The sequence below is a fragment of the Stomoxys calcitrans genome, chromosome 5 (genome assembly GCF_963082655.1).
Source record: "Stomoxys calcitrans chromosome 5, idStoCalc2.1, whole genome shotgun sequence".
Taxonomy (NCBI): domain Eukaryota; kingdom Metazoa; phylum Arthropoda; class Insecta; order Diptera; family Muscidae; genus Stomoxys; species Stomoxys calcitrans.
Window position 1 is genome coordinate 68,606,458 of NC_081556.1, and position 17,384 is coordinate 68,623,841.

Genomic DNA, 17,384 nt, shown 5'->3' on the forward strand with positions numbered 1-17,384 from the left:
TCGTGACTTTACCGTTAGCGTTCCGTGATGTGGTGGATCTCCGCCTGTAGGACCGTATTGTGCTCAGGCAGTTTAACACAGATCTCAGTCCCTGGGATCTCAATGTAGACCCCCAGACCCACGCTGTCCCCTAGCTTTGATCCATTCGTGTAACATGATCTTCAGTTGGCAATACTAGGATTCCCTCAATCCGAGACTGTGCCGATGGCAGCAGTGCCTCGCACTCGACTTCAAGGTTCATCTCAGGTATCCGATCGGAAACCTCTTCCCTTCCTTCCAAGTTTCCTATCGTCGCCTCGATTATACCGCGATGGTATAAGCAGCTCCCATCCTCAATCCATTCTCCCATTGCCTTAAGTCTCATAGCCGCAGTGGCTGTCTCACACTTAATCTGTATGTCATTGGGTCGGATATCTAGAATAGTCTCCATGTTCTCTGAACCTGTTGTATGGTCCTTATGTTGCACTTTTTCTTCATAGCAGTCCACCAAACTACTGAGGCGTAAGTAAGTATTGGTCTTATCACGCTCCTGTAGAGCCAGTGGACTATTCTCGGAATCAGGCTTCATTTCGAGCCTACGGCCCGTCTACATAGTCCCAACATCTGTGAGCCTTCTCAGTACGCTCCTGAATGTGACACTTCCAATTCAGTTTCCTGTCTAAGATCACACCTAACTATTTGACCTTGTCAGATATCGAAATCGTCTTATTGAGGAAACGTGGTGCGTTAAATTGGCCCACCATCGTCTTCCACGTGAACAGGCATATTTCAGTCTTCTCTGGGTTAACATTAAGACCTCTGGGTTTAGCCCAGTTATATGCCATATGAAAGACCCTTTCGGCCCTTCTGCATAGCTCGTTCGGACCTTACCCGTTAGAAGTATTATGACATCGTCTTCGTAGCAGACGGGTTCAAATCCCTCCTCAGTCAGCATCCGTAATACGTTATTTATGGTGGTCAACCAAAGGAGTGGCGATAAAATGCCCCTCTGTGGCGTGCCTTGTACCACTTTCTCCCTTGTATTTATGCCATGGGACACACAATTTATCCACCTGTTCCTTAGCATATAGTTTATCTAGCCTCTAAGGACCGGGTCCACCCGGTACTGGTCTAAGTGTGTCGGTCCGCACTTTGTTAAAAGCCCCCTCGATGTCAATGCATACCGCCAGCGTGTGAGTTTTGGCATCGATTCTTTTATTTTATGCACAACCTCGTGCAGGGCAGTCTCCACCGATCTTCCCTTGATAAAGGTATGCTGTTTTTATTTCAGCAGTTCGCTGGATGTCCTACTCTTTATCATGTTGTCCACAATACGTTCCATGGTTTTGAGTAGAAAGGACGTAAGACTTATGGGTCTGTAGGCCGGCCTTCGGTGTCGCATAACTTTCCTTGCCGGGCTTGGGTATAAACCCCACCCTTGCTTCCTACCAGGCTTTCAGAGTATATGCAAGTCCTAGGCACGCTGTGAAAATATTGGCCAGATGAGGCGCCAGAAAGTCTCTTTCTGTAGTAACGCCGGGAATATTCCATCAGGTCCTTCAGCATAAATTCCGTAATTTTAAACCTTCGATCAACATCATTATTCTAACTAACCTATCATCCTTCCATCTAACCAATTACATTTCGCTATGACAGCAGATCTACTGTTATAATAGCAGTAAATTTAACTACTGACTGTCAGCTGACAGTGTTTGCTACTATCAGCACTTTTTTTCTATGAGTGTACAATTTTTAAGCAATTCCATTCTAAGACCCAAAATCCTCAACTGAGTTCCTTAAAAAGTTTTACATCTAGCTTTGGGCACCGTATCGGCATGGGTCATCATGTAATTGGTTTTTGGTACACTCTAATGGCAACAGCTCATTTATTTAAGATGTTCTCCCCAGTTTTCGGACCCAGGTGGTTGGCAGATATGCGAATATCTATTCCACGGTGACCTCTCTTACCTGGAAGTCTCTGAAGCTAATCTGATGACATGATGACTGATGTTCATTTGTTTTACTAACTTCAGATTCCTTGGTTTGGTATAAACAGAAGAAAGTTATTAACTTTTACGATTAGCTTCATAGTAATTAACTCGATATTGTAATCAATTCAATTGAGCAAAATTCAAAAGAAAAAAAAAACCCAAGAATATAGCCGAGTGCACGTCCATGTATTAAGTGTAGTAATTTTATGTTTAGTTAAAAATTTAATATGCACCGTACGATGTTGAAGTGTGCTGACATTGAAATTGACTCATATCGAAATATTGTTTATTTTGCCACCAATCTCCTCCCACCCGCCAACACATTGGTCCGTCCCACTGCCAAGAGAAATGAAACACAACACTGTCGTTGTCAACTAAATTTGTAAATTTAATGCCTTCCGCATAGATAGGAAAGATAATAGCGCCGAACAATATCAAATACAAAGCGACTAAATTTGCCAGTGTTTGAGAGCTACCAATGAAGTGAGCCTTCTACCCTCCCATGTCGATGCTTTGGGGGTGAAATCCATACAGCACTCCACACAGTTGGTGTTTAGTGTAAGATCGCAAGAATTCCACTCCGCTTTCAATGATTTACGATGGGCAATTAGAATGATTTTATTGTCCATTAAAGTGACACATTTTATTCGATTTCAAACTTAAGTCGAATAACAAATTTCGATTGAAAGCCACATAAGCAATTCATTCTAAATGCCAAGCTTGTGCGGAATTTGGCGAATATTTATCATCTGTATGGAGGATTCCTAATAATTGCAAACAAGAAAACTAAGTTCACTGGCTTCGATGGCGTTTGGAACATAACGAAAACAAAAGTCAACGAGCGCCTCTTCTTGCAATTCCACAAAAACAAATCCTAAACAAAAGCACCATCATGTGATTGGCAAAGTGCGGCGACTTTGTCACCCACAGCCAGTTGTTTATCACTTCCGATTTGAATAAAATACTCTGTAAGCCAAGTTAATTTGTAGTCAACTGTTACAGTGTGAGCAGTCGCATATTATTAAATACAAATCGAAGAAATACAACAACAACGAAGCGAGCGAGAGAGTGTTTGTTCGATGAAGCTCCGAGTAACTAACACTGCCTCCACTCCATGCCCCACCACATTCGTTCGCACAATGAACGCCTACAAAATAGGCACCTGCCGAGATTTATGGCTTGTGGACATCATTATTTAAACAAGTCCCACTGTGCAATCGTAAATTTGCCAATTAATAGTCTCACTCCACGAAACTTCAAAATGGAGTTATTGAACTTTGAATTCTCATGATAGTGGGCTAATAATGCAAACATATTATGTCCAAGGCTTATTTTCTTGTTAAGACAACCCCATCGGGTTCGTAGAAAATCACTCAACACCGTAGTCATTTCCAGATAACAACGGCTACTGGCGAAATGAGTAGCTCATTTGCATTTCAGAGGAAACCATTTGGGGAACCTGAAGTCGCTTTAGCGAAACATCACTTAGCAGAAATTATCGCTTAAACGAAACTGTTTTTACGCCATTCGTAAAATTTACGAAAACATACCTTGTCATCTAGCTAATTAATGTCTTTGGCTTTTAAAGAGATGACAGAGCATTGGGGTGTACTAATTTCGTCATTCCGTTTGTTACTACTCGAAATATTCGTCTTACACACCATAAAGTGCATATATTTTTGATCGCAATGACATTTTAAGTCGATCTGGACAAGTCTGTCAGTCTGTCTGTCGAAAGTACGCCAACTTTCAAAGGAATAAAGCTAGGCGCTTGAAATTCTGCGCAAATACTTCTTGTTGGTGCAGGTCGCTTGGGATTGTAAATGGGTCAAATCGGTCCTTGGTTTGATATATTTTTGAAATTTTGCACATATCGTTTGCACATATCGCTTTCGGTACAACAACTGTGCCTAGTATGCTCTAAATCGGTTTATAACCTGATATATCTGTCATGTAAACCGATCTCTCAATTTGACCTTCTGAGCCTCTGGAGCGCGCAATTATTACTCGATTTTACTCAAATTTTGGAGGTGGTGTGACTATGACTTCTAACATCCATGCCAAGTACGGTCCATATTGGTTAAAAACTTGATATAGCTCATACATACTTGAAAATGTCATTCAAAGGCGTTGACAAATGGGATCCATAGTGAAGGGTTCATAAGACGCGACCTGGCCGAACTTAGCACACTTTTACTTGTTTCAACTCAAATTTTTCATATATAAATTGCAAGGCAAGGTGAAAATTTGCCTTCACTTATGCTTTATCACTTAACTGAAAATGAATTTTACGCCTCCGGATAACGTCTACAGATAATTAGTGATTATTGAAACGAAATACAGTCGCATAAGTCAAACGACAAAAATTAATCCATTTCGTTTCATTTATCAGTATATCCAGTAAAACATATTTAGGATAAGGAAAATTCTTTTCACGTTAAGCGATAAGGCATAAGTGAAGGCGAATCTTCGTACGGGTTGAGTATGAAATAAGTTGTAATGCTTCTTTGATCTCTGTCGGAGATGTTAAATAATTTTACTGATGACGCAAATTTTACCAGTTCCAGATAATTCCCAAGAAATAATTTTTTGACTTGTGCGACTGCATAAAAACAGACATTGGGGGTGTAAAACTTTTTTCAATCAAGCGATATCTACCTAAAACAAATGGAATGGCATTGAAAAGCAACAAAAAGTATAGGTATTTCAATTTGTTTCAATTAAGCAGGATTTTCAATAAGGCATATTGCGGCTATGCGGTTTTTTCTATAGACCAATTTTACCGTTTCACTTTTCAGGTTTCGACTGCATTCCAACTACAGAAAGCAAACATCGCACGAAGTTAATGAACTATTGAATATACTGGATTGGTAGTTCTAATTACAGGGTTTAGATGTGATTGTAGTCCTACATGTGTGTTTCTTTATTTTTCATATTATTCACCTTAACTTGTATTTATTTTTTATTATTATCCCTTTTACACATTAGGTTAGGTTGAAAAGAGGGTGCAGATATTAATCCGCCCCATGCCACTATGGAGTAACATCTAAAAAGAAAAGTTTAAGTTAGGAATTCCGTGCTACTTACAATCCTTAATTGTTTCAATACCACTCCCCTAAGTGGGTTCATGTCTGATATTGTGTCTCCAACTAAGTACCGGTGTCTGTTAGACGCGAAAGGCGGACAATGACAAAGGAAATGCTCCAACGCCTCATCATCTTCCCTGCATGCCCTACACATGCTATCACTTGCCGCACCGATTTTACATAAGCGAGCTCGTAGTCCTATGTGTCCCGTTATGATACCAAAAGCTATACTGACCTCCTTCTTGCTTCCTTTGAGCAATAGCCTCGTATTCTCACGATCTGGATCCCCCCATAGGATTTTCGCCGTCCTACCGACCGTTTCTCTGTTCCACAATATTGCATGCGCATTCGTCGCACACTCCCTTAACTCGGTCTGCGTCGACCCGAAAGGCTTCGGGTTAACCAAGTTTATTGATGGCAGTCCTCTGGCCTTCACTGCCAAATCGTCTGCCCTTTCATTTCCCCGTTAATCTCCTTCTTACACTGCAAGACTGTTCGTGGCCTCTTCCCTTCCTTCCAGGTTTCCTATCGTCGCCTCGATTATACCGCGATGGTATGAGCTGCTCCCATCCTCAATCCATTCTCCCATCGCCTTAAGCCTTATAGCCGCAGTGGCTGCCTCTCACTTAATCTGTATGCCAATGGGTCGGATATCTAGAATAGTCTCCAGAGCCCTAGTGGGCGTGGTCTCATCGCTCCGCCTATGCCAAGTCAACATGTTCTCGGAACCTGTTGTATGGTCTCACTTTTTCTCCATAACAGTCCACCAAACTACTGAGACGTAAGTAAGTATTGGTCTAATCACGCTTCTGTACAGCCAGTGGACTATCCTTGGATTCAGGCCCCATTTCGATGCAAACCGCCAATGTGTACGGCTGGGCATCGAAACCTTGCCGGGCTTGGGTATAAATACCTCCCTTGCCTCCTGTCAGGCTTTCGAAGTATATACAAGTCCTAGGCACGCTGTGAAAATAGTGGACAAACCTTCGATCAACCTCATTATTCCAAGATCCCGGTGTCTCTGTGAGTCCCGTCGTATCCTTTGGAAAATGCGTTTTCATCAAAAGCCTCAACATGTCCTCCATTGTTTCTGCTCTCACTCCCATGTCGTCTACTAAAGATTCAGTTTGGACATGGGTTTTTGAAAGAAACTTTTTCATCTTGGCGGCGCCATTAACACTATCGACCTGGTCACAGAAAAGCATCCAGGAGGCACGTTTTACCGCTCTGGTAATCTTATTGTATTTCTTGAGCCGTGTGTAATACACATCCCAATATACTTCCTATTTTTTACGACGTGTTCTGTTAAAAAGTCTGCGGACCTCTTTCCTAATGTTGCGAATCTCCCCGGGTAATCCAGGGCTTTTCTTGGGCTGATTTCCTTTCTCGAAGAGGATAAATATCTTCGAAAGACTCCACTAGTGCAGTCGTCATCGTGTTGACATTAACGCCAATGTCTTTTCTATGCTTGAACAATCCAAAATTTCTTGCCCAAGTCTTCTTCTGAGCAGTCTTTCAAATTTTGACCAGTTGGTTTTCAACTTATTATGGAAGGTCATCGGATTCGGCGCTGGCCGTGCTATTCTAAACCTAATACAGCGATGGTCTGAGAAGGAATGCTCAATGGAGACCCTCCAATCTTGAACCTCATCAATTAGATTTTCCGAACATATTGTCACATCTAAAACCTCCTCCCTAATCCTATTAACAAAGGTAGCGGTGTTCCCAATATTAAGTGTTTTTAGGTCGTTAGTATTCAAGTATTCTGGGAAATATGGTGAGAGTTCGCATCGCACCCTATTGGGACCTGTCCCTTATGCTTTCACCAACCGTTGCAACTCCGACGTAGGTGATGGTGTCGGAGAGTCGAAAGGCAGATAAAGTGATGCCAGGTATGCTCCACCGTCTCCCTGTCTTATCACTGTTGCATTACGACAAATAACGCAGGTCCTCGGCCGAGTACTAGTGTTAGCATAGAATAATTGTTAGTTGATATGGTTCAGTCCAGAAACTTTGTTCCGGGTCGTCCCATGGCTCCTGAATTAAGGCAATATGAATCTTGCCCTTGCTGATTTTTTCCATCAGAGAGTGTGTAGAAGTCTCGCTCCGGTGGAGATTTATCTGGATTACCTCCATCATTGGTCCTCCAGTATATGGGCATCTTGGGATTGGTGATGATTTCATCGTCTGCTCCCTGATATTTAGGCTGCATTGAGTTTCCCGTCACTTGGCACTGCCTGATGTTTTAATATTAGGATCTTTGCATATCCTAGTCTTCCGAATCGTTAGAATGTCAGTAATGATTCCATCATCGGGTGCCTGCTCGTTAGGCTGTATTGAGTCTACAAACCCTGCACTGCCTGATGTTCCAATATTTGGATCTTTGCCATGGGCTTCTTGGGAGTAGGTTGTGGTCTCATTGTCGGCTCCCTGTACGTTAGGCGGCATTGAGTTCTCTGTCGCTGCACTGTCTGATGTTTCAGCATTAGGATCTTTATCCATTCTAGTCTTCCTAATCCCGAGTAAATCGTTGATGGCCGTCGTCGCGTCCCAACCTTTTTGCCCAAAATGCAAGAGCTTGACTTGCCACATGCCACACAGTTTGGTGAACATTTTGTTTCACGTTTGGGTCCGGCCAATTGGCCGGCTAGATCGTGCGATGACTAGACTATTTTTATTACTTATAGTCTAATATTTTATACTATTTTTTGTGGGGCCCGCTTCAAATGACGCATTGAAAGACACCACTGAAGCATTTATTCGTAAGATACCGGCCGAAATGTTGGAAAAAGTATGCCAAAATTGGACTAAACGGATGGACCATTTGAGGTGCAGTCGAGGTAAACATTTGCATGAAATAATCTTCAAACATTAAATTATACGAACCGTAACTTCCCTATGTCTCTTAAAAAATCGCCCTTTAGACTTTGGATATTTGGATGTGTTGCAAAAGGAATGATTAAAAGAATATATCCCTTATCCTATAATAGTGTGTAAAAAAATAATGCAGATTTCAACGTTCGCTCTTAATTCACACTCAACCACAATTGTTATTCAAAACAGCTAAAATGTTTGCTAAAACAGCAGTTTTTGTTTGCTAAAAATGGGAAAGCAGAAAGAAAGATTATGAAGAAAAGTACACATTCAGTGGTGATTATAAACATCCACTGAGACACCCATTTACATTTGTATTTTATTTTTTATCCTAACATTCTCTCGTAATTAAGCAGCAATCATTTTCTGCAAACAACAGATTTTTGCAGTCAATCTGTTGCTCTGAAATTCCAGAACTACAACTTTAAAAGCAGCAAAATTAACTTCTAATATTCAGCAAACAGTGTTTGCTATTTTCAGCAAACTTTTTTCTATAAGTGCACCAACATTTGGCTGCTATCGTGGAACAATTTTTGCCTGTTCATCAGTAATAAGTGTTCAACTTTTTAGCGGGTTTTGTAGTTGAAACAGCAGATTTTTGTTAGTTGAAATATCAGACCGGAATGCTCACTGAATGAACAGCCTAAGGTTAGATAAAAAAAAACTCATGTCTGTTTTCCCATTTTCAGCAGACAAGAACTGTTGTCTTAGCAAACATTCTTGCTATTTCAAATAACAAATTTCGTTGAGTGCACTCTTTGTGAAATATAGCCTTATGTGGTAGCTTCATCAAAATGTTGATCGACTCATCCATGGGTTGGAACATACGGACGACTTTTAGAAAAAAAAATGGAAAAAAATTTGATTTCAGAGCAAACAATACCAAAAGTCAGGGGTACGTTGGTATGGGAATCATACCTTAAACTTTCTCTGATATCTGCACTTTATGAAAATAAAAAGAAATGATTATATTTCTTATTTTATTTCTCGTTCGAGACGAGCTTAATGATCGAAGACTTTCGACTCTTGGTTAAGGAAGTCTCATGGGATACATTTAAGTGTGAAGGCTTCAATAGCCGTACGTTTGTAGGTTGTACTTATGTTAAAGGCGAAAACGCCTGTATGATATAAGTACGACACCTGCCATTGTATGACGCGTTTCGACTCTTGGTTAAGCAAGTCTCATGGAATACTTTTAGGTGTGAAGGCTTCAAGGGCCGTACGTTAGTAGGCTGTACTTATATCAAAGGCGAAAACGCCTTTATGATATAAGTACGATACTAACCAAACTCGACAACCTATCTGCTAGCTGTCTCTTTTCCAATGCATTTGTTTGCGTGACTTTGCTTTGATGGCAAAATTTTACGAAAACTTGAACAACATTGAAAACGCATAAATTTTTTATATAAAACCCTGCCATTTTCAAACTGCTAAAGATATTGACATGACATTTAATTTTGTGCATAAATATACTGGAGCAATTTGTATGATATTTTAAATAAATAGCGTTAAAATCAAGGGAGTTATAGGAAAAAAAAACAAATTTTGATATTTTATAATTAGACTATGCGTATCTCGTCAATTGTGCATCCTCTTTCTTTATAGTCCCAATTATGCTAATCCGTTCAGTAGATCAAAAGTTATAGCCCCTAGAAGGTTGGAGAAGTGAAAGTGATCAACTTTGACACCCTGTATTAATGAGTGAGATCCATTTAAAAGTAGTGCAGTGCGGCCTGTGATTCGGGAGTGAGAACCAAATCCAATCACGTTATCGTGCGTGACCGTGATTGAATTAGCATTCTTCATACGTGGGCGTGAGTGAAATGCTGCTCACGACTAAAAAGAAACTCACTACTCGTGAGAAACTCGAGAGACGCTCAAGAGAAATCATGACATGAAACAAGAATAAAAAAACAATTTTTTTCCATGTGTCCTAAATCATACGGTATTTTAACATACTAATTCAGGCATACTGTCACTATTGGAAAAGTAGAAAAACTTTTTGACTGTGATTGTGTACTTTATTATTCGGACATTAAAATACCATATGATTTGAGATGCTTTGAAAACATAATATTATTCGTTTCATGGAAAAATATATTTTTTTTTTAACCATGAGTCTTGAGTTTTTCGTGAGTCATGATTTCTCACTTGAGTTGTGATTGTCTCGTGAGTCATGATTTTCTCGTGAGTTGTGATTTTTCTCTTGAGTAGTGATTTTCTTGTGAGACGTAATTTTTGTTGTGAGTCATGTGTGCGTGAGTAAAATATCTATCTCGTAGTGCGTGAGTAACATTTTTTTCTCGTGAGTGAAAATTCACTCACATGCACATCTCTAATATAGTAGGTCTTTGCCCTCCTCCACAAATTTCTAAAACATTTTGTACCGCTCAAATCACGTATTTCTTGTCTACTTATTTCTTATTGTGTCGCCGTCTAGATCACTGTGCGTAGGGGTTGTAAATACCATCATTACATTGCCAGGTGATGACAACTAAAGGAGTAACAATTTGATTTGATAAATCACACATTCACAGATTATCACGCTGTCACCAATAAATATATTTTCGCTTAACACATTGACAATAAAACTCTCTCAAAGCGTCAACAGTCAAATGAAGTAATTATCTATCCACCTATCTAGCCCAAAATATGGAAATAAGACATTGAGCTTGAGGAATGAGCTCTACACCATACGTAAATATACGACTTCCAAAGTGTGACGTACATAGATTTGCTACCAAAAAATTAAAATTTCAATAAGTTCATTTAAAATGAATCATTTTCTGCTCTGCAGAGCAAACGTGTTAAGCCACAGCAGCAGCAGCAGCATCACCACAAAATGTGAAACATCAGATCTCGTTTTGGATTTCCCCCCTTTTTGAGAAAATAAAAACACAAATCGCGAATGTGCTATGGCAGCTAGCGATGGCGCCATCTGTTATGAAGACGTCTAAATTAATTTTTCGCAGAATTCATTTCATAAAATTTTCTGTTTGAAGCAAATTGATTTAATATCTATGTAAGATATTCCAGCAGAACCTCCTAGGCTAAACAATCACAAAACTGGATTGCGGCGACAAGTTGGTTGCATTTGACGTCATTGCCACCTGAGCCATAAAATGCAGCACGCTCCAACGTAGAGCTGAGCAGCGTGACCCAATTAAAAAAGCAGCTGCCACAGACACAAATTGTTCGATATTCCCTGAGCCTGTGCCTTGATTTCTTTCTTCGCTTAGACCAACACTTCAGTACGAAACAACGATGATGATAGATTTCCGAATCACCCCACAAAAATGTCGAAGAGCACGAGAGAGGTAAAAAAGAAATTTAATCTTGGCTTTAAAAATATGATGCCCATATAAAAAAATTAAGTCAGTTGGATTAAGTGTCTCCGGCCGTAGATTGCTGCGTTAGCTCAAACAACAACAGACAGAAGCACGTGAGCTGCGTTGATTCAAGCTATGAAACGCTGCATTTCGAGTTGATCATACATAAACGCAATCGTAATTAGCTCCAACAAGGTCCTCCCTCATCGGTTCGATGCAATCGATAAATCCGGGGACAGAGATCAATAAACTTTTAAAGAGTGCCAACGACGATGTGTCATGCATGCACTGGCTTACAATGGTATCATTGCACGATAATTGTCATCGCAGAGACATTGAATGTGGGTCAAACATAACTATGACCTTGAACGCAGAGCACCACAAACATTTGCTTTGAGTCTGTGCGCACACAGAAAGAAGAGCCCCATCATCGTTTTCATTCGAAATGGCGGAATCATTGCTGTTTATTTGTACTACGGCTTTGTTGCCTGATAGGTGTGGAGATGTTACAATTGCGAAATTTGAAAAATAAATCAATTTGAAACAAAAAAGAAGTTCAATTAAAGCTTTGTCCTCGAAGTTGATTTTGGGGAAAGTTTATAACGATCTACCATCGAAAATCTGTTAAAAGGCAATAAAAAGAACTAAAACAACACAAAACTATAGGTATCACCTAATGAGACAAAACAAAGCGGACTCCCTTTTGCATTTTTAAAACTCGAGAAAAAAGGTTGCTGAAATCGGCAAACACTGATCAAATTTTTTTTTGCTTTTAACAGAAAAATTTTAGCTCCAACAAGATTTAAAGATCTTGTATATAACACCATATCTTTTAGTTATAAGTGAATATAGCTTTGAATTTTTTCAAATCGCCGCAAACCAAAACCCAACCAAACAGACCTTTTTACCAATTGGAGCAATATGGGTAGATTAGGTTAGGTTTCGTCCATTGTGATATCACAGGAATGGGAGAAAGGAGAAGCCTTCTAGTCCCTACTGTTGAACCACCCAGAAGCCCAAAAACTTGCGCTAAATCAGACAAGTCATCCGAAAAATGTGAACCTAAAGTGGAACTCCTACGGCTTGTCAGTGCGGGAAAACACATAGCAGATGTTCTAAAGTCTACGATTCCTCGTCGTCCTCACAGCTGTAGAAGTCATGGCTTCCAACCTTCATTGTACCTGCTTGTTTTCTGTTCTGCAATGACGGACACAATGACTGAGACCTCTTTTTAAGCCCACAACAACAAAACGGTAACCTTTTCGAGTCAGTGGAATTTCTGTGTGCGGGACCCACACAGCAAGTGTCTCTTCTTCTTCAACGTACTCACAGCTTCTGCAAAATTTGCAACCTTCAGTTTGTACGATCATGTTTTCACGATCTCGTGTCATTGCAAACAATGACTGAGACGCCTGTTCTTGACAGCGACAGCAAAGCCGTAGACCTCTTCAAATCTAGAATAGGCCACATAGCTTTGGATTGTTTCCAATTTCTGTGTAGTGAAGGGCTGTTTCAGTGAACTTGTTATTACACCGACAAAAATTAGTCTTCTGATATCAGCAGACTAATTTTTCTCGGTGCTGATATAAAATTAAAATGTTTAAACTTTTAAATAAATCTAATTTTTAGTTTAAAAGCATAAATATAGTATAAGTAGTAATTTTGCAAAATGTAAAAAAATGGAAAGATCCATCCATAATATATCTTGATTATATAAAGTTTTGAAATATTTATGAAAATTTTGAGCTTTTTTAACTTTTTAAAACTTGAAAACAGCAGAAAATGTTTGCTGTTTTAGCAACAAATTACTGCTGTTCCGTTTTCAGCTGACTTTCTGCTGTTGTAGCAAACATTTTTGCTGTTTTTCCTAACAAATTTATCTGAGTCTACTATATGCATACTGTTGCCGACACAGGCGATCTCCAGGATCTTTGATATGTTTCTATCAAACTCTCTAGAGTCTTCAGCATAAAGGATGACAGACTAGCAGGGCGAAATTCGATCGCCTTCGAATGGTGAGATTTTCCTGCTTTTAGAATGAATCTGACCTTTGTGCTCCTCCATCCCACAGGGGTATACGGCATACTGATACAAGCAGAGTATATCTCCCTTAGCCAAGGAGCCAGTCTATCAGACACAGTTTGAAATTCAAATGAAAGGTATTTTGTAATAGAAAACGAGTGTGATATTAATATTAGAGACCAAGTATTTGGTAGCTGCCCCACACCCAAAACATCCTTCATCGGATTCCAATTAAAGATCTTTCACAGTAGAGTACAAATCTTCCAGATTTCGATCTAGAACTTTATAAGCTATGCATTGCCTAACAAAAATGGTATACATTAAAAAAACGCCTACACCATTTTTATTTCACATTGAGACAATGAAAAAAATACTCACAATGAATAACAAAAAAATTTAAGTTCCATGGAAAAATTAGATGATAACAAACAAATGGATGAGAAAACTAATTTCTGCGGGGGAAATACTGAATCCAATATGTATTGGTAGATGTTTAGGGTTGTTACAAGGTAATTACATGAAACTCATCAGATATAATTGATAATAATTTGTTCAAATAGACAAAGCCAACAATTACAAAGCCGAGCCTGTAGTATTAACAGCAGCCTTACAAAAAGTCAAACGTACTCGTGACAGTGAAACTGACAAAATTTCGACAGCATGTGGAAACAGTTTTAAATGGATAATTATTTCTTATATAAGAATCAATGGAATGGTGCTCTGTTGAAATTTGACAAATATTTTAGTTTATGATCATTTGAATTATTGCAAATAATTACAACCAAAACTGTCCTGTTTCTAATATATCTACGCTCAACCCAATTTGTTATCCAAAACAGCAAAAATGTTTGTTAAAATAGCAACTTTTGTCTGCTAAAAATTTGAAAGCTGCTGCTGTATTGGCAAACATTTCGGCCAGCTAAATCAACAAACAAAATCCGCTGTTTTAAGTACAAAAATGTGCTAAAAAAGATTTTATGCTATTTTTGTTTGCCTTTTACTTGTTTTGATAACTTTAGGCATTTTTTAGAAATTTTGTTGAAAAAGAAGATTTTAATTTTTGTGGAATATTACTGTACCTGATCCACCGATTCCTTGTACACATGACAACGCATCCATTGGTATACATTCGGAATGTGACTGAGCTCACTCGCATTTTTTGTTATTGCTCTATTAATTTGTACATGACTGGCATTGCCTTTTGTTTCACTGCGATACATATTTACATTTGTATTTTATGTTTTCTTCTAACATCCCCTTCATAATGTAACAGCGGCTTTTTCAGCAAACAACAGACTTTTCAGCAGCCAGCCTGCTGCTCTAAAATTGCAGAACTACTGCTGTAATAGCAGAACTACGCTATAATAGCAGAAAAATTAACTAATAATATTCGGCAGACAGTGTAGGTACTATGGTTTTAACGCAAGAACGTCGAGGGTGAACATTGGTCTATACCTGATATAGCTCCCATATAAACAGATTATCCGATTTAACTTCTTGAGCGTCCAGAGGTCGTAATTATTACCCGGATTGTCTGAAATTTTGCATGATGACATCTGTTAAGAGTCTCAACAACTACCACAATTATGGTCCAAATCGACCTCCCGATTTAACATCTTGAGCATTCAAAGGGTGCAATGGACCTTGCAGCAGTAACAACGCGCCAGATGAAGGAGAGGAATCGGGAGAAAAGGAAAGAGGAAAAACGTCTTTTCCGCAGAAAGAAAAGGAAATGGAAAGACGTGAGTATGAGCGAATTGAGGTGTACAGGAATCAGAATGAAGTCCGGAAATTCTACCAAAGAATAAAACATCAAACCTATGGCTTTGGTGTAGAATTTTGGTACCTGACATAGATAGCGTGCTGAGGAAATGGAAAGAACATTTTACCCAATTGCTAGTGTCCGACGACGGCGGCGAAGAGGATACCGCAGAACCAATCCCTGATGATGGTATGGAATGTTTACCTCCTAGTCAGATGGAGGTCCAAGTAGCAGTGACCCGACTGAAGAACAACATTGCAGCAGGAGCCGACGGGTTACCCGCTGAACTATTTAAGACCGGAGGCGATACGCAGCTTGTATGCGCATACTATGTCCCGTTCACAAGAAAGGAGACAAGACGGAATGTGCCAACTAGAAAGGAGTAAGTCTCCTCCCCATCGCACACAAGATACTCTCGAGCGTACTGTGTGAAAAATTAAAACCTAAAGTCAATAAGATAATTGGGCCCTATCAGCGCAGCTTTAGACCTGGTAAATCCACCTAGACCCAGGCCATCTCTTAGTAGACTACAAAGCCGCTTTCGATACGTTTAAAGGTATTTTTAAGCCATGTCTGAGTTTGGTATCCCAGCCAAATTTATAAGACCCTGCAAGATGACACTTGCTGAAACACGTTCCTCGGTAAGCTAAGAATCTCTCCGAACCATTCTATAGCAAACGAGGTTTCAAGGAGACATCTTATCGTGTGATCTCTTTTTTTTAGCAAACATTTTTGCTAAAACAGCAAAAAATTTTAATTGAGTGTAGGTCATGTTGTTAGAATGGATGAAGAAGCTCCAGCAAAGAAGTAACGCAAACCGGGACGACCAAAAGCCCGATGGAAAGATCAAGTGGTGGGAGACACCTCCAAGCTTGGAGGCGCTTGAAACACTATTCAAAGTTAGGCTGATGAGACAAATGCTCTGTCATAGCCATTTAATGTAAGTAAAAAGTAAAGTACTTTCTATCAGAGTAGGTCGGCTGGGATTGTGAATGCGCCATATCGTTCCATGTTTTGATATAGACCCCACATAAACCAATATCCCGATTTTAATTCTTGATACCCTGTAGGGCGCAATTCTTATCCGATTTGGATGAAATTTTGCCAATGACTTCTACTATTGTCGCCAACATCCAAACCAAGTATGCTCCGAATCGGTCCACAACCTGATAACCCAATTGTGTAGCAATTCTTATCCATTATCCTTTGTTTGCTTATAAAGTGATACCGGGCAAAGAGCTTGACTATTGCGATCCATGGCGTAGGGTTTATAAGATTCGCTCCGGTCGAACTTAGCACGCTTTTACATTTTTTATTTTAAAATTTTTTTTTTGGGATAGATGGCTTTTTGCCTAAACAACTCCATCGAACAAATCTAAAGTTATTAAACGAAATGTTACTACACACTGCAAAAGCGTACACATTTTTTTTGGATTCGATTCAAGCGAGCGCATGCGATTGATTTAAGTTTACTGTTAAACAGATGCTCAAGTCAGTGCTATCGATGCGAGTTGGTGTTTCTTTTTAAATGAAATAATAGTCATCGATGTGAAGTGGAAATTTCCAGAATTTTTTACAATATAAGCATGCAAAGAAAAAGAAATTTTGTTTTTGTTGTTTTAAAGTAAACACAAATGAATCAATTGACGTGGACGGCGCCAGAGTCACAATTATCTTAATATATGACCCGTGTATTTTCCCTGGCATTGTTCACCTGAATAAAGGCGATGAGAAATAACCGCATTTCACTTGAGTTATGAAACAGCCAAAGAAAGACATCTTAAAAATTAAGAAAATCTTTCAGCGAAATTAACAGCCACTCAGCCAAGCTGGTTGTAGGGCAAGAAAGCAAAAAGCAAATGAAACGTTATGAAAAATTACTTCAAGGGTTTTGCTATAAAAAGCCAAAACATCTTGGAATTGGGTTAAGATATATGACAACTTTGAAGCAGAAAAATATTGCCGATGAGAGCCTAAAATGCGCTTCCTCTCAAAATTTCAACAAATATTCTGCCAGAAACCGTTATGTGAAAATTATTCATTTAAATTTAAGCATTGGGAAATGTTAGTTCAAATATCGCAGAATAGTTTTGTCGTCACACCAACTTCAAAATTTATAAGCGCTTTGAATTTGCAATTGCCAATGGTCATGCATTTGCCCACAAAACAGCTTACACGAGTTTGTGTAAGCAAAAACACAGTCCTTGATGTTTATCTTGATGAATCTAACCAACGGCATATTGGCTTAACTTTCAACCTCAGCAACACCGCAAGTGTTGCTCACCTATCAAAAAAAAACTTATGCTAATTGCTGGGACAGCACTCAAGACAGGTCTTCAAA